The sequence below is a fragment of the Amphiprion ocellaris genome, chromosome 7, assembly GCF_022539595.1.
Source record: "Amphiprion ocellaris isolate individual 3 ecotype Okinawa chromosome 7, ASM2253959v1, whole genome shotgun sequence".
Taxonomy (NCBI): domain Eukaryota; kingdom Metazoa; phylum Chordata; class Actinopteri; family Pomacentridae; genus Amphiprion; species Amphiprion ocellaris.
Window position 1 is genome coordinate 35,328,900 of NC_072772.1, and position 19,540 is coordinate 35,348,439.

At 34.6% G+C, this 19,540-nt stretch overlaps 1 protein-coding gene across 3 annotated transcripts in view; it reads right to left on the minus strand.

Moving 5' to 3' along the window:
- exoc3l2b (exocyst complex component 3-like 2b) overlaps positions 1–19,122 on the minus strand; it is a 64,856-nt gene extending 45,734 nt beyond the window's left edge. The window contains exons 1-2 of one of the 3 annotated variants that reach the window (XM_055012315.1): positions 9,045–9,164; positions 4,348–4,555 (exon numbers count right to left, since the gene is read on the minus strand). The gene's annotated coding sequence lies outside the window, so the exon portion shown is untranslated. Of the gene's footprint in view, positions 1–4,347; positions 4,556–9,044; positions 9,238–18,822 lie in introns of those variants that run through there. The other 2 variants (XM_055012314.1, XM_055012316.1) reach the window with 2 other exon arrangements.
- Between the last annotated feature and the right edge of the window lie 418 nt (positions 19,123–19,540).

Consider the following 19,540-nt stretch of genomic DNA (forward strand, 5'->3'; position numbering starts at 1 on the left):
GTCCAGAATTTACTCAGAATATGAAAAAATTGACTCAAATTTGTTGAAATGGCTCAAAAATAGTCAAAACTGCCAAAAAAAACCCTTCCAAAGTGACTAAAATGTTTAAAAATGACTCTAAAATGTGGCCAAAGTGTCATTTACTGTCCAAAGTGATTTTAAAACATCCAAAATGGAAAAACATTTACAAAATGAGTTACAAACGGCCCAAACTGGATCAAAACTGTCCAAAATGACTTCATAAATGTCCAGGATTTACTCAAAAATGACTCAAAAAATATCCTAAATTACTCAAAGATTGCCCAAAATGATAAAAAAAACTGCCCAAAGTCACTCAGAAACTGTTAAAACCTGACAAAAAAAAATCCTTCCAACGTGACTAAAATGTGTAAAAAAAAAAAAAAATGACCCAAAAACATGTCCAAAGTGTTTTATTTTACTATTGACTTTCAAACATCAAAAATGGCAAAAACATCTGTAAAATGAATTAGAAACATTCCAAACTGGCTTAAATCTGCCCAAAATGACTCCAAAGTGACTTAAATGTGTAAAAATGACTCAAAAATGTGTTGAGTGTCTCATTTATTGTCCAAAATGACTTTAAAACATCCAAAATGTGCTAGAAACAGCCCAAACTGTTTCAAAAGTGTCCAAAATGACAAAAAAAATAATCACCCAAAGTGACTCAAAATTAGTCCCAAATCACCCAAAAAATGTCAAAAACTAAAAGAAAATAACCAAAATAGTTGTTTTTTTTTTTTTGCTGTTTTGTTAAATTTTACATCATTCATAAAAATAAATAAAAACCAACAGGCCAAAACTGTAAATAATGTCCATATGTTTTTAATCAGCTAAGAAATCTTTATTTTACAGTTCTTTACCGACTTTATTGGGGTTTTTTTGTTTTCCTCCATGCATGAAAGTATTTTCTGTAATTTTACTACTTTAAATCTTTTTTCTTGCTTATTATAAGAAGTTGTTGTTTCTTGTTTTAGTCCAGATTTAATCACTTATTCTGTAAATTTTACCAGATTTTATCAGTAATTTAACAAAATATCTAAAATCTGTACAGTCAGTTTGTTTAAAATCCAGTTAAATGTTCAGTTTTGTGTCTCAGAATAAAATCCAGGAGACGATGATGAATCTGGAAACATCTGAATCAATGAACTGAGCGGAACTTTCCGGTTCCTCGTTTCTGCAGGAGGATAAAAGATGACGCGCCGATAATCCACGTCATGTTTACACACAGCAGACGGGAATCTCCTGGAATTTTACTGGAATCTGCAGCTCAGAGTGTGAATGAAAAGAGTCCGACGTCTGTCTGGACAAAGAATCATCTGATGTCTGCAGCAATCACAGAAAATTTTACTTTAACGTCACAAATGTTTATTCACAAAGTTGAAGTTCTGAAATTATTTACTTTACAAAAATTCTTAAAATGTGTGCAAAATGACAAAAATCTGTCAACAAATGATTCAATATCTGACCCAGGTGGCTTGAAAATTGTGAAAAATTGCTCAAAGATTGAATAAAATGACTCAAAATGTGTACAAAATGACAAAAAAAACTTCCAAAGTGACTAAAAATGACTAAAATCACTTTAAAATGTCCAGTATGACAAGAACTTGTGCAAAGTGACTGATAATTTGTCCCAAATGACTCAGAAATAAACCCAGATGGCTCAACAAATGTCCAAAACTACTTTAAAAATGTCCAAAAATGGCAAAAGACTTTTCAAAATGAGCTAGAAACAGCCCAAACTGGCTCAGTTGGTCCAAAAATGACTTTTACAAGGTCCAAAATTTACACAAAATATGTCAACAATGACTCAAAATGTGCACAAAAATGGCAAAAACCTTCCAAAGTCATTTAGAAATGGTTAAAACTGACAAAAAAACTTCCAAAGTGACAAAAATGTGTAAAAATGACTCAAAAATGTCACCTGAGTATTTTATTTATTGTCCAAAATTACTTCAAAACATCCAAATTCGCTCAAAATTCTTGAATCTGACTTCATAAATGCCCAGAACTCACTCAAAAAATGACTAAAAAAAATTTGCCCGGAGTGACTCAAAATTTGTCAAAAATTACCCCAAAATGTCCATAATGACAAATGTCGAAATCTGACCCAAATGGCTTGAAAACTGTCCAAGATTGTCCAAATAAACTTAAAATGACTCTAAAATCACTTTAAAATGTCGAATGTGTCAAAAACTTGTGCAAAGTGACTCACATTTTGTCCCAAATTACACAGAAATCGACCCAGATGGATCAATAAATGTCCAAAATGGCAAAAAATATTCCAAAATGAGCTGGAAATGGTTCAAATTGACTGAACAAGGTTCAGAATTTACCCAGAATATGTCAAAAATGACTCAAAACATGCACAAAATGACAAAAACCTTCCAAAGTCACTCAAAAAACTGACAAAGAACTTCTAAAGTGACAAAAATGTGCAAAAAAAGCCTCAAAAATGTGTCCAAAGTGTTTCATTTATTGTCCAAATATACTTCAAAACATTCAGAATAACAAAACATTTCCACATTGACTTACAGTCCCTCTATAATTACTATGAAATGTCCAATTTGAGAAAAATTTGTCCAAAGTGACTCCGAATTTGTTCCAAATGACTAAGAAATGGACCCAGATGTCTCAACAAATGTCCAAAATGACATTAAAAAGTGTCCAAAATCAGCTAGAAATGGCCGAAATTGGCTCAGTTGGTGCAAAAAGGACTTTTACAAGGTCCAGAATTTACTCAAAATATGTCAAAAATTACTCCAAAATTGTCCAAATGATTCAAAAATGTGTTCAAAGTGTTTTATGTATCGTCCAAAATGACTTAGAAACGTCCAAAATGACTTAGAAACGTCCAAAATGACTTAGAAACGTCCAAAAGGACTTAGAAACGTCCATCTGATCTAGAAACAACCCGAACGGGATCAAAACTGTTCCAATGACTTCATAAATGTCCAGAACTCACTCATGATACGTCGAAAATGACAAATAATAACCTAAAGTGACTCAAATTTGGTCCCAAATCACCCAAAAAATGTCCATGATTTTGATTAAATGTCACAGATTTAAACTTTCAGGTGTTTAGTTCAAAGACCCTTGGAATTCTGAGTTTTTGTCATTTCTTGCTGATAAATTGCAATCTTATTTTATTTACGTTTTTTTAAAGTTAAGCTGAGTTTTGTGGATTTTTGGGTTCAGAAAGTCGAAAAAGTGAGTCTTCAGTAAACAGAAAGGATGAAAGTGATTTTAAACTCCGATTGAAGGAATCCAGCTGCTGATTAAAGTCGTTTTATTGACTCCAAAGTCTGTCAGTTTCTTCTGGTCCACACTCAGCTGTCTGGCAGTGAAACCTGAAACAAGCATGTTTTGCTTCTAAAAATTAAGTCAGAACTCCACTAAATATTCTGTGACTTTAATATTCTACTTTAAAAATGAATATTTGTTCTAAAAATGAATAAATTCAGTCCAAAGTGTTTTTTATCTGCGACTCGGACTTTCTGATCCATTTTACTGCAGCCGACGATCAATAAAACCGAGGCAGGTCCGTTTACTGACCGTTTCCATGGTGACCAGGTATCTGGGATGTCAGCATTCAGCAGTAATAAAACTGGACGTGAGTTTTACTGCAGCACAAACACAACGAGGAGAACACCAAACCCACAAAACGACCAACAAAGGAACACAAAGAGAGAAAAAAATCAACCACAAAGTGACCAAAATAAACACAAATAGAAGCTGATTCATTTCAAAGAGACACAAAACAACAAACACAAGAGACACAAAATGAACAAAAATACATAAAAAATGACCAAAAAAGCAACACAAACATGTGGAAAACCAATGGAAAGACAAAACAACCACAAAGACACATAAAAAATATGACCTAAAGGCACAAAACAACAAAAAAATAGATACAAAACCAATCACAAAGATGCACAAAATGACCAGAAAAAGACAAAAATAGAAGCTAATTCAACACAAACTGAAATAAAACCAACGCTGAGATACACAAAAGGACGACTAGATGCAAAATGGCTGCAAAGAGACACAAAACAAAAAACACAAGAGACACAAAATGAACAAAAATACACAAAAAATGACCAAAAAAGGAACACAAACGCATGGAAAACCAACAGAAAGACAAAACAACCACAAAGACACACAAAAAATATGACCTAAAGGCACAAAACAACAAAAAAATAGATACAAAACCAATCACAAGGACGCACAAAATGACCAGAAAAACACAAAAATTGATGCTAATTTGATGCAAACAACAATAAAACCAACTTTTAGACACACAAAAGGACGACTAGATGCAAAACGAACCAATCAGAGGCAGCGGTTGGAGTGATGTCATCAGTTTGGTTCATCAGAGTTCAGACTAAAGTTCATTTTTCTGTTCAACAGGAAGTTAAAGTGTCAGAATCAGCAGGAGGAGTTTATTCTGCATCATGGAGGAACAGAGTTGATCCATTCATTCATTCTTTTATTTCTCCGTTTATCCATCCAGCAGAGCTTCAGTCCGACTGTCGTCCTGCAGAGACGAATGAAAAGAAGAAAAACTGGACGAGGAAGGAAACGAAGAAAAACTCAGTTTGATTCGTCAACAAGCTTCTGTTTGTTTAAAACGGGGAAAAAAACATCCGGAACAACGTGTTTTTAACCTGTCTTGAACGCAGCGCTGAGAGATGATGGTGGTGTCAGTGAATGCAACACTAATGAGTGACAGTGTCAGTGAACGCAACACTAAAGAGTCATAGTGTCAGTGAATGCAACATTGTAAAGTCACAGTGTCAGTGAACGCAACACTAAAGAGTCACAGTGTCAGTGAACGCAACACTAAAGAGTCATAGTGTCAGTGAATGCAACATTGTAAAGTCACAGTGTCGGTGAACGCAACACTAAAGAGTCACAGTGTCAGTGAATGCAACACTAAAGAGTCTCAGTGTCAGTGAACGCAACACTGAAGAGTCGCAGAGTCTGTGAACGCAACATTAAAGAGTCACAGTGTCAGTGAACGCAACACTAAAGAGTCTCAGTGTCAGTGAATGCAACATTGTAAAGTCACAGTGTCAGTTAACGCAACACTAAAGAGTCACAGTGTCAGTGAATGCAACATTGTAAAGTCACAGTGTCAGTGAACGCAACACTAAAGAGTGTCAGTGAATGCAACACTAAAGAGTCTGTGTCAGTGAACGCAACACTGAAGAGTCACAGAGTCTGTGAACGCAACATTAAAGAGTCACAGTGTCAGTGAACGCAACACTAAAGAGTCACAGTGTCAGTGAATGCAACATTGTAAAGTCACAGTGTCAAGGAACGCAACACTAAAGAGTCACAGTGTCAGTGAGCGCAACATTGTAAAGTCTCTGTCAGTGAATGCAACATTAAAGAGTGTCGGTGAACGCAACACTAAAGAGTCACAGTGTCGGTGAACGCAACACTAAAGAGTCACAGTGTCAGTGAATGCAACACTAAAGAGTCACAGTGTCAGTGAATGCAACATTAAAGAGTCGCAGTGTCAGTGAATGCAACATTAAAGTCACAGTGTCAGTGAATGCAACATTGTAAAATCACAGTGTCAGTGAACGCAACACTAAAGAGTCTCAGTGTCAGTCAACGCAACATTGTAAAGTCACAGTGTCAGTGAACGCAACACTAAAGAGTCTCAGTGTCATGAACGCAACACTAAAGAGTCACAGTGTCAGTGAACGCAACACTAGAGTCATAGTGTCAGTGAACGCAACACTAAAGAGTCTCAGTGTCATGAACGCAACACTAAAGAGTCTCAGTGTCAGTGAACGCAACATTAAAATACTTCCTAAAAGTGATGTTTTATTTTTAATTTGATGTTTTTCTTTTGAAATTTAATTTTTTTTGCTGTTTGTCGATTTCATTTCTGTAACTTTGTCAGTAAAAACAGTTTCATTCACTAAAGATAAGTTATTTTTATTTATTCACGTCGATATTATTGATTTATTTTCATTTTACTGAGATAAACCTCTTTATTCTTCTACAATAAATCAGTTTATTTCATGGAACATTTAATCATTTATTACTTTTTATTCAGTTGACCTTTTATTTTCTTAACTATACATCAGATATTTAGTTTTGTTTGATTTTGTTGTTTTAAATCCATTTTTAACATCCAGTTTCTTATAAAGAACTTTGAGCTGCATCTGATCTGTTACAGAAATGGTTATAAATAAAGTCTGACAGATTTGGTGTGATGAAAATGTTACATCAGAGGGAAAACAAATTGAATGAAACACGAGAAAATCTCTCAGGGATCCAACATTTTGATCCCGATGAAGGAAAACTTGACTTCATAAACGTTTCTGCAATGAGATCTACTGTCTGCAGGAACGTTACGTTGGATTCTTGATTTAAAACATCTCTGAAAGCGACACGAAGCGACTCCACCCGGCAATAAATGGCCACAATCTTCCACCCAGTTAATCAGTGACATTTCCTGCTGCCTCGAACGCATCGTTTCACCGAGTCAAAGTCATTCAGACGCAAAACTGGACTGAAAAGTGCAAAATGACACCAAAGAAGAGTCACAGCAGCAGAAAGCAACCCAAAAATCCAAACTAAAGCAAGAAATGCATCAAAAATTCATCAAAATCTCAGAAACTTCAGGTTTCAAAAGGGAAAATATGTCAAGAAACATCAAGAAAATCACATTTAAACTTGTTTTAGTGTAAAATAAAAGCTAAAAAGTGACCATTCCTTCTAAAATGTAACCTACACATGACCTCTATTGTTGTTCTACGTTTTAATTCTGCTTTTTATCCATTAAAACCATATCTAAAGCTGGACTTCCTGCCTAAAACACCAACATACACGTCATTTTTGCCATTTTCTATGTTTTAAATCCACTTTTTGTCCATTAAAACCACATTTAAAGCTCCATGTCAGCAGAAAACATCAACCTGGACATGATTTTTCTCAATTTCAACCTTTAAAATCCAGTTTTTGTCCATTAAAACCACATTTAAACCATTATTTTAGCAGAAAAGACCAACCTGCACATGATTTTTATTGGTTTTCTACATATAAATGTCACTTTTAATCAATCAAAGCCACATTTAAGGTGATTTCTGCTCCAAACAACAACTGGAACACGACCTCTATCGTTGTTCTACATATTAAACCTGCTGTTTGTCAATAAAAAAAACACATTTAACCAACATAAATGTGATTTTGACCTCAAAAATCCAAACTAAAGCCAGAAATTCATCAAGAAAATCATCAAAATCTCAGAAACTGCAGGTTTTAAAAGGTAAAATATGTCAAAAAACATCAAGATCATTACATTTAAACTTGTTTTAATGGAAAATCAAAGCAAAAAAGTACAAAAATTATGACTCATATTTGAATATCTGTGTAAATAATATATTAACTGAAGAGAAAACTAAACCTCAAAATACTAAAACACAACAAAAAGCTGCCAGAAATCATCAAACCAGTCGATCAATTCACTAAATTCACCATAAATTTGGGTTTTTAGTGGATAATTTCAGTCATTTTTCAGGTTAAAATGCCACAGAGTTCAGTTCCTGCCTCACACTGAGACACTTTCCTCTTCTAACTTTGCTTTTCTTCGCCGGTTTGTTTGCTAAAGTCACCTTCAGTCATTTAACTGAGGAACGATTCGGATTAATCAATAATCAGAGCAGCTGCAGAGAAAATCATTTACAGCTTTGATTCACTTTCAGAGCTCAGAGTCTGCAGGAAATAAAGCAACCTGAGCAGCATTTTAGCCTTTTCTATGTGTTTAAACTGCTTTTTATCCATTAAAACCACATTTAAAGCTGAATTCCTGCAGAAAACACCAACAAACACAACATTTTTTATCCTTTTCTACATTTAAAATCTGCTTTTCTTATCAATAAAACCATATTTAAAGTTGAGTTTCAGCAAAAAGCACCAACCAGCACAGAATATTTATCAGTTAGAGAGTCTTAAATCCACTTTTTATCCATTAAAACCACATTTTAAGCTTTGTGTTGGCTATAAACTCCAGCTTACTCACATGTTAAATCTACTTTTTGTCCATTAAAACCACATTTACAGCTTTAATTCTGCAGAAAACACCAACCTGCTCAGGATTCTTGCCATTTTCTATGTTTTAAATCCATTTGTTATCAGTTAAAACCACGTTTAAAGTTCCACTTCTGTACAAAACTCGAACCTGCAAATGACTTCTATCAATTTCAACGTTTTAAATCCAGTTTTTGTCCAATAACACTACATTTAGACCATTATTTTAGCAGAAAACTTGAACCTGCACATGATTTTTAGTGCTTGTCTACATAGAAATGTCACTTTTAATCAATCAAAGCCACATTTAAGGTGATTTCTGCTCCAAACACCAACTGGAACACGACCTCTATCTTTGTTCTACATATTAAACCTGCTGTTTGTCAATAAAAAAACACATTTAACCAACATAAATGTGACTTTGACCATTCTCTATGCTTTAAATCCACTTATTGTCAATGAAAAAAACATTTAAAGCGCTATTTCTGCAGAAAACTGCAGCCCACACAAGACTTTCATCAGTTTCAATGGTTTAAATCCACTTTTTGTCCATTAAAATCTCATTTAAAGCTTCATGTCAGCAGAAAACATCAACTTGCGCATAATATTTCTCATTTTCTACATTTAAAGTTCACTTTCCATCAATTAAACCAACATTTAAGCTGATTTCTGCTCCAAACACCAACTGACACATGATTTTCTACACCTTAAAGCAACATTTAATCAAATAAAACCACATTTAAAGCTGGATTTCAGCAGAAAACTTCAGCCTCTTCACGGTTTTTATCCTTTTCTATGTTTTAAACCAACTTTCTGTCTTTAAAAATCACATTTAAACTTTTGCTTCTGCACAAAACTGCAGCATAAACGAGATTTTTGATCCATGTCATTGTCTTACATTCTCCTTTGAACCACGTCTGCAGCGTTTTAAATCCTTAAACTGATCAAACTTTTTATTTCCTGTTTTTTTTACTCACTCTTGGGACTCATGGCTGCGGATCAGCGGGACAAACTCAGATCTGAATCCGGGCTGCAGCGTCCGACGGTCGGACTGAGGCTTCAGCAGCTGTCGGTGATCGAAGCGGAGCTCTGGACGGAAACCGGAGGAGCTTTTTACCGAGACCGGGAGACCGGAGCTGCTGCTGCTGCGTTCAGGCGCGGTCGGAAATGTCGACACCAAAGGGAGCGGCGCGTTTAAAGGTCAAAGAGCCGATTCAGGTTGATCAGATAAAAACTGATCTGAGGCCAGAAGTCTGAATTCATTCACAGCTTTATGGAGCGTTTCATCATCTGGACCGTTTTAATTTAGAAATGTGGAAAAAATAAAGTAGAAAATTAATTTTCCGTCTTTATCTCGTGGCTCTGCTGCTCTTAGAGATTAAATCTAGTTTTAAAATAAACTAAAAGCAGCTAAAAGTTTGAACAAGACGCTGAAAAACTGTAGGATATTTTTTAAAAACAGATGTAGAGACGAATGTGCACAAAAAAGACTAAATGTAATTTAACTAAATGTCTGATGGGAAGTTAAAATGATCAGTAAAAGGTAGAATAAGTAATAAAACATTAAAATCAATGTATGAAACACAATAAAAAAATAGATGATGTTAAAACTGTAAAAATGTTTTAGATAATTTATATTAAAATATTAAAATATATATATTCCATTTCTTCAGATTTTTTCTTTTTCTTTTTTGCATTTTTGCACACTGTATATTTTTAATTACTTGTTTGTTTATTTTTTATTATTGCAGGATGTATATTTTAATTACTTTTTTAAAATATTGTTGCACATTGTATTTTTAAAATGAATTATTTTTTATAATTTTTTAAACACTATATATATTTTTTGTATATTTTTAAACACTTTGTATTTTAAATTACTTGTTTGGTTTTTTTGTACATTTTTGCACACTGTATATTTTCTTACTTTTTGCTGCATATTTTTTTTTAACATTTCACACATTTTTTTATATTTCCACAATGTTTTTTATACATTACATTCTAGCATATTTTTTGCTCTCCAGATATTTTTATATGACTTTTTAAATCTTTTTTTCTCACTGTATATTTTTTAATTTGCACTGTACTTTTTTTGCATTTCTGCATATTGTTTATGTTGTTTTATATTTCATTTTTAAAAAACTTTTTTGCAAACTGTGAATATTCTATATTTAATTTGTTTTCATATCTGCACTCTGTATATTTTTATAAATTTTACAACATTTGACTCTAAAGCTACGCTGCTTTTATTACATTTAAATCACCAAAAACATTATTATTTCACAGATATTTGCTGTTATTATACATATATATGTATGTGTTGTATATATCTCTTTCTTTTAACATTTTTGCACAGTCCTATTTAATTACCTTTTGTTGCATACTGTATATTTTATTACTTTAAAAATATATATTTTCTGGAAGCTGGATATATTTAAAATATTACACATTTTTTTAGATTTGCACAATATTTTTATATTATTTTTTCTCACTGTAAAAATAATTGTTATTTAACTGATTTTTACAATTACACAGTTTTACTGTATTTAAATCAGTTTTTAAAAAATCTAATTATTTTATAATTATTTGCTGTTAATTTCATCTTTTATTAAAATTTTTTTTAAAGCTACAGTTTTACACAGTTTTTGACCTTTTTTGTTGCGTCTTTGCTGCCAGATTTTCACCTTTTTTTTAAAAGCGTATTGATCCATATTTTGCAGTAAAGTTTACATTTTGTATCTGAATTCACCTCGTGTTCTACTGAAACAAGAAAATTAAAGGACATTTGTCCAAAATCTGAAAATTTTCAGGTTAATATTTGTGTTGTTTTTAATTTACAAGAACATATTTAACAGTTTTAACATTTAAAACTCAGTATGTTTCTCAGATTGTTCATTTAAGTTCAGCTCATGATTTTAAATCAGAACAGTCTGAGTTTATCAGGTCAGTGTGTGTGTGTGTGTGTGTGTGTGTGTGTGTGTGTGTGTGTGTGTGTGTGTGTGTGTGTGTGTGTGTGTGTGTGTGTGTGTGTGTGTGTTACATTCCTGCCTGGGCTGAGTCACCAGTCGGTCAGCTGGTAAAAACACACAAACCTCACAAAGCGCTGACACACAACAGCCCTCATTAGCTGCTCTCTACACACCAACCAGAAACCACAAAAACCACAAAACTTCCAGAAACTTCGACCTCCTGAGTCACAGCCAAACATATAAAACTGCAGATTCAACATTTCTGCTGAACAGTTTCCAGATCAGACCACTGGGGTGATATTCAAATCCTCAAATATAACTTTATTTAAACACACAGATGCACAAAAACGACCAAAAGTTAAAATTCAGGTTGAGCCAGTAGATGTTTCCAGAAGACACAAAACGCCTACAAAGGCGTTTTGTGTCTTCTGGAAACATGACAACATCTACTGGGTCAAAAATATACACAGAGTAACTCAACAGCCCCAGAACATGATACTGCCACCTCCATGCTTGATGGTAGGTTTGGTGTTCTTGCAGTTAAAGGCCTCAACATCTCTCCTCCAAACATATTTCTGCTCAGTGTGGCCAAATATCTCTTAGTTCAGGGCCTCTTAACTTCTAAAGAGTGATTCCAGTCGACTACAGCTGCTGACTCCTCTGGGCCAATTTAAATAGAACCCATTAGATCCACTCATTAGACTTAAATATGACAGTGGGAAAGTCTGAAGAGCTCAGCAAAGATCTGAAAAAGCTCAAAAGTTGCCTAAGTTGATGCAAGAAATGCCCAAAACTGTCAAAATTGACTCAAAAATGGCTTAAACTGACTGAAGAGATGTCTAAAGGGACATAAATTTTACTCAACAGTTGTCCAAAGTGAGTAAAAACACGTCTAAAATTATTTTAAAATTGCCCAAATTGATGCAAAAACTGTTAAAGTCGACTAAAAATTAATCAAAATTTACTTTCGATCTCAGTCAAGACTATTCCACAGTGGTGGTTCATCAGCTGTAGTCGAGTGGAATCACTCTTTAGAGGTTGACCCACCAGATGTAGTCATATTTCCAGAAGATCTTTAATTCATCTATGAAAGAACCAAACTGCATCAGAGTTCTTTTCACACTGAATTTCAACATCTCTAATGTCCCCATAATTACAGAAACATGCAGTAATTGCATCAGTTTTCCCTCCTGGCTGCTGCTCTCCCTCCAGAGTGAGATCTGATCTGTTATCAGTGAAGACATGAGGGTCCTTTCAGGGTTTCATCCGATCATTCATCACGTCACTGCTGCATCAGGGTCTTACACAACACATCAACATGACCTCTGAGGGGAACATCCAGGAACTTCTCACAGTTTTAAACCACATAAAACACTTTCTGATGTAACTCAGTGTGAAGTTTAACCTCCTGGGGTTCAATAAATCTGCTGCTCCTTCAGAATAAAAGCCCAGGAGAAAGAAAAAGACTGAAATCACATCAATCTTCTGCAATAGGAAACATCTGTTCACAGCTGCAATGACTAGTGCAGGAATATTTACTGGAATTATTAATATTGTGGTTGTTTTCTGTCTTTATGCGTATATTTTGTGATTTTTGGGGATCATTTTTTGGAATTTTATGTCTCTGTGGTCATTTTGTGGTTGTTTTGTGTATTTTTGTGGTTGTTTTGTGATTCTTAGAGTCTACATTGGCTCGTTTGTGTTACTGTTGTACAGTTTTGCATCTTTTTATGGTCATTTTGTGCCTTTTGGAGGTCATTTTTTGGACTTGTTTGTCTTTTTGTGATTTTTTTTGCAGTTTGTGGTCATTTTATATTTCTTTCAAGTCATTTTGTTGCTCTTGTGGTAGTTTTTTGTGTCTTTATGGTTCTTTTGTGTCACTTTGTGTCTCTTTGTGGCTGTTTTGTGTGTCCTTGTGGTTGTTTTGTGTTTCTTAGAGTTCTTAGAGTTAGCTTAGCTTAGCATAAACCCTGCTGAGACAAGCACAACAGAAGATGTGGTATAAAACCCTGCATGTTAAAATGAAACCTGTCAGTTTCTTCAGATCCTCTGAGTTGCAAAACCTCCAGATGTTTGTATGAAGGAAAGTTGTGAGTCAGCAGCTGCAGAATTATTAAAAGATCCTGTTTGGGTCTTTGTTCAGGTCAGTGGGTTAAAAAAGCAGAAGTCTGTACAGTCGGAGGCTTTAATTCGGCTGCTGTCACTGATTTCATGAGGTTTCATTTGCAGAAGGTTCACAGAAAGAATCGAAACTCAGTCAGAGCTCAGATCAGAGGTTTCAGAACTCGAGTTCATGGTTTATCTGCAAAAATACAGAATATTTACCAGTGACAGCTTCATTTTCTAAACACTATGAAGGTGTCACTTCTAACTCTGGCATCATTTTTACAAAATGAACAAGGAAATAATCTGTAGATTCATCAATAAATCCAATCATTTGTTGCTTAACATAGAGATTATTTTCAGAAACTCTGCTGCTTACAGATTATTGCACAGTTAACAATAAAATACAGTCACAGCTTCCTGCATTTACTTTCAGTACTGTTGCACATTTTCCTGATAAAGCATAAATAATTTTACTTCAGTGCAGAACTTTTGATCTCAGTCAAAGAAAATGTCACAAACACGGAAAAATGTGAATGAGATGCAGACACAAAACAACCGAAAACAGAAGCAAAACGACCGAAAATAGAACCAAAATTACCAAAAACAGACACAAAACAACCGAAAACAGAAGCAAAACGACCGAAAATAGAACCAAAATTACCAAAAACAGACACAAAACAACCGAAAACAGAAGCAAAACGACCGAAAATAGAACCAAAATTACCAAAAACAGACACAAAACGACCAAAAAGTGGTGCAAAATAACCAAAAATACACACAAAATGACCAGAAATTGACACAACACAACCACAAAGAGACACAAAACAACCAAAAATAGAAACAAAATGACCAAACAGACACAAAGTGACCAAAAAGTGGTCCAAAATTATCCAAAATACACACAAAATGACCACAAAGAGACACAAAACAACCACAAAGAGACACAAAATGACCACAAAGAGACACAAAACAACCAAAAATAGACACAAAATGACCAAAAACAGACACAAAATGACCAAAAATAGACACAAAGTGACCAAAAAGTGATGCAAAATTATCAAAAATACACACAAAATGACCAGAAATTGACCCAACACAACTACAAGAGACACAAAATGACCATAAAGAGACACAAAACGACCAAAAATAGACACAAAGTTACCAAATATAGACAAAATATGACTAAAAAGAGACACAAAACAACCAAAAAGAGTCACAAAGTTACCAAATATAGACACAAAATGACCAAAAAGAGACCAAAAATTACTAAAAATTGATGCAAAATTACCAAAAATACACACAAAATGACCACAAATAGACACAAAACAACCAAAAAGAGACACAAAACAACCACAAAGAGACACAAAATTACCAAATATAGACACAAAGTGACCAAAAAGAGACACAAAACGACCAAAAAGGGACACAACACAACCAAAAATAGACACAAAATTACCAAAATGAGACACAAAACGGCCAAAAACATACACAAAACAACCAAAACTAGACACAAAATGACCATTAGGTGATGCAACATTACCAAATATAGACACAAAACGACCAAAACAGACACAAAATTACCAAAAAGAGACACAAAACAACCAAAAACAGATACAAAACAACCAAAACTAGACACAAAATGACCATTAAGTGATGCAACATTACCAAATATAGACACAAAGCGACCAAAAAGAGACACAAAACAACCAAAAACAGATACAAAACAACCACAAGGAGACACAAAACAACCAAAAAGAGACAGAGAAAACTAAGAGAAGTTGACGAACAAACAACAACTAACTTCTTAAACATCCAGATGAGAGTAAAACACATTAACTTTAACCCGTTTCATGAGTCATTAGTTTCATAAAGGTGTGTGTTTGGTCACAGAGGAAGTGTGTTATCAGCTCTATCAGAAATATAATCCACATGATGAACGATAAACTAAAACTCTGCTGGTTCAGTAGATTTGTGTTCTGTTGACAGACTTGTTTTTAGGGTTCAGAGGATGGAAGAAGCGCTAAAAGTACTAAAAACTCAACAAAAATACTCCACTGTGAGTACAAAACCTGCATGAAAACCTCCCTGAAGTAAAAGTACAGAAGTATCATTGGACAAATGTACTGAAAGGATGAAAAATGAAAGCTGGTCGACATGTTTGAGCCTTAAAATGCCTTAAAAATGGGTGATTTTATGATAGAAGATGACAAAATATGTAGATTTCATTTTCTTCTGGTGTTTTTGAGTCATAAAAAGACACAAGGAGGTCCATTTGTGGACGTTCTGTGTCTCTTTTTGGTCGTTCTATGTCTGTTTTTGGACGTTTTGTGTCTCTTTTTGGTTGTTTTGTGTCTCTTTTTGGTCGTTCTATGTCTGTTTTTGGACATTTTGTGTCTCTTTTTGGTTGTTTTGTGTCTATAGTTGGTCATTTTATGTCTCTTTTTGATCATTCTGTGTCTGTTTTTGGTCATTTTGTGTCTCCTTTTGGTGAACTTCCAATTCGTTGTGGTTATTTTGTGTATTTTTTATGGTCATTTACACTGTTTATGCCATTTTGCAGTTGTTTGTGACCAAAAGTAGACACAAAACAACCATAAAGATACACAACAAAACACAAAACCACACAGACAGACAAAAAATGACCCAAAATAGAGGCAAAAAGATCTGACAAAATGGACATATTTGTCTCATTTTGTGGCAGCTTTAAGTCACTTTATGGTTCTTTTGCATCTTTGTTGTGGTCATTTTTGTCTCTTTGCTGTTATTTTGTGTGTCTGTTTGTGGTAATTTAAACTTTTAATGACATAAATGACCACAAAAAGGCATAAAACACTTATAATGAGACAAAGGTGACATAAAATAAGAAATTGACATATTTTAAAGTGTACTTTCTGGTCATGTTGTGGTTGTTTTATGTTTCTGTAGTTGTTTTTTTTTTGTCTTTTTGTGATCATATTGTTTCTTTTTGTGATCATTTTGTGTTTCTTTGAGGTTATTTAGTGTCACTTTGTGGTCATTTTATGTCTATTTGAGGTCATTTTGGTCTGATTGTGGTCTGTTTGTAGTGATTTTGTGTCTCTGTTTCTTACAAATGCTCTCCTGATTGTTAGTTTGTCTCCTAAACATCATGTTTCTTAAGGTTTAGTGATGAATAAATGTGTGGCTTTGTTTGTACTCTGCAGGTTAGTTTGTCCATTTCAACCTGCTTACAGCTGAAGGTGAAGCTCATGTAGACCAGATGTTCCAGATGTGTGTCGGATGGTTCAGTGTATTCTGGGTTCATTCTGACTGAATCCTGCAGAACAAACTGATGCTGATGTTGGCCGCAGCGTCACATTTCAGACCCGATCAAATTCTGTCTGTCGGACAACTTTCACCTCATAAATCATCACTTAAACGCAAACCAGCAGAATATTTATTCTTTTACGTCTCCTCAACTGTTTGACCTTTGAATACAATCTGCACAGAGTTTAGAATGCAGCAGTTTGAGACATGAGGAGTTGTGAGTCCATCAGTTTCCCACAACTTCAACACAAGGAGACACAAAATCTGAAATCAGAACTTCTGTGAGCTGAAAGTTTCAGTGAAGAAAGTTCATGAAACAACAACAGAGAAGAGACACAAAACAACAACAAAGAGACACAAAACGACCACAAAGAGACACAAAACAACAACAAAGAGACACAAAACAACCACAAAGAGACACAAAACGACCACAAAGAGACACAAAACGACCAAAAAGACACAAAATGACCACAAAGAGACACAAAACAACAACAAAGAGACACAAAAAAACAACAAAGAGACACAAAACAACCACAAAGAGACACAAAACAACAACGAAGAGACACAAAACAACCACAAAAAGACATTAAACAACAACAAAGAGGCACAAAACAACAACAGACACAAAACAACCACAAAAAGACACAAAACAACCACAATCAGACACTAAACAACCACAAAAAGACACAAAACGACCACAAAGAGACACAAAACAACCACAAAAAGACATTAAACAACAACAAAGAGGCACAAAACAACAACAGACACAAAACAACCACAAAAAGACACAAAACAACCACAATCAGACACTAAACAATCACAAAGAGACACAAAACGACCACAAAGAGACACAAAACGACCAAAAAGACACAAAATGACCACAAAGAGACACAAAACAACAACAAAGAGACACAAAAAAACAACAAAGAGACACAAAACAACCACAAAGAGACACAAAACAACAACAAAGAGACACAAAACAACCACAAAAAGACATTAAACAACAACAAAGAGGCACAAAACAACAACAGACACAAAACAACCACAAAAAGACACAAAACAACCACAATCAGACACTAAACAACAACAAAAAGACACAAAACGACCACAAAGAGACACAAAACAACCACAAAAAGACACAAAACAACAACACAGAGACACAAAACAACCACAAAAAGACATAAAACAACAACACAGAGACACAAAACAACCACAAAAAGACACAAAACAACCACAAAGAGACACAAAACAAACACAAAGAGATACAAAACAACCACAGAGACACAAAACAACCACAAAAAGACACTAAACAACAACAAAGAGACACAAAATAACCACAAAAAGACACAAAACGACCAAAAAGACACAAAACGACCACAAAGAGACACAAAACAACAACAAAGAGACACAAAACAACAACAAAGAGACACAAAACAACCACAAAGAGACACAAAACAACAACAAAGAGACATAAAACAACCACAAAAAGACACTAAACAACAACAAAGAGGCACAAAACAACAACAAATAGACACAAAACAACCACAAAAAGACACAAAACAACCACAATCAGACACTAAACAACAACAAACAGACACAAAACAACCACAAAGAGACACAAAATGATCAATGACCGATGAAATTATGTGAAAACAAAAAACTATATTGAGTTTGTGGAACTAGATCTTCCTTCCCAGTTAAATATTTTTTATTACTTCTTGTTTCTCAATAAACAGAAGTTTTGAAGTTTGTTCCTGAAAAATGTAATTGTTCCAACGAATATTTCTACGATATTTAAAGGGAATTTTTGAGTGTTTCCTGTTTAATTTCCAGAATTACGAACACAAGTTCATTTTATTTTGCTAAACTTTAAAAATAATAAGTTTCTCAAGAAGACGAAGTCATCAAACCCATTTTATTAAATCTCCTCAACTTAATTTTCCAATTAAATCAGCTAACGCAGAAATTTAAGTTGAATTTATTTGCAATATTAAGTCGATGCAACATTATTACGTCAACTCAACCCAGTAAATTAATATTGTTCATTTAAATCAGTAAATTAGAATTTATGTCTTAGAAACAGGGATCTTTAGTTAATTTTTTGGTGGTTTTTTGTATTTTTTACTTTTTAAATTCATGTTTTTTCTTTGAGTTATAGCAAATTTTACATCTAAAGAGTCACTGCATCCAAATTATCACAAAATAATGTTGAAAAAAAATCAAACGAATTCAGCAAAATCAGCACAAATAGACTCTGTTGCCATGAAATTCCACCTTTACACAATAGAGTTTGCAGCTTGAACCGGACCCACGTTCTGCTGAGGAACCTCCCCTTAAATGCCAACAGAACTGGCGAGCATACCCTTAGAACACATGTCAAAGCAGCAGCTCTCACCTTGTTTCTTCTTCTCCTGCTGTAGAATCAAACAGAAATAATCCAGACGGTCTGATCAGAACTCAGTGGAACATCTTTGAGTCCGTTCTGATGCAGGTTCTACTGAGTTCTACTGAGTTCTGCTGGGATTCACTGAGGCCTCATGTTCCTCCAGATGTTCCTCTGCTTCCTCTCTGCTGCAGAATTCTTCCTGCTCCTCCTCTGCTGTGTTATAAGTTGTGTTTACCAGGTTCTGTTGGGTTCTACTGGGTTCTACTGGGTTCTGCTGGTTCTCGGCGCCCTACGTTCTGCTGGTTCCGCCGGTTCCTCGTCCTCTGGCTCCTCGTCAGGCTCTCTGAGAGCTCTGCCGCTTGTTTCCTGTTTGTTTTATTTTCTAGCAGCAACAGGAAATGGTCATCTTTTCCTCTTCCTCCCCCACCAGCTCTCAGACACACAAACCAGTCGGTCTCCAGTTCAACAAACCAGTAAGAATCTGACCAATGGAACTGACCAATAGCAGTTCAGAGTCCGCATAGCCCCGCCCCCTCACTGCTTCCAGGTGAACCAATCAGAACGAGCAGCTGCCTCATGTACACTGGGTTTATTTACTTTCTAGAGCTGCTAAAAACAACAAAAAACAAATGTTCTGTTGTAAGAGTGAACATAGTAGTCTTCATGTACTGTAAGAGTGAACATAGTAGTCTTCATGTACTGTAAGAGTGAACATAGTAGTCTTCAT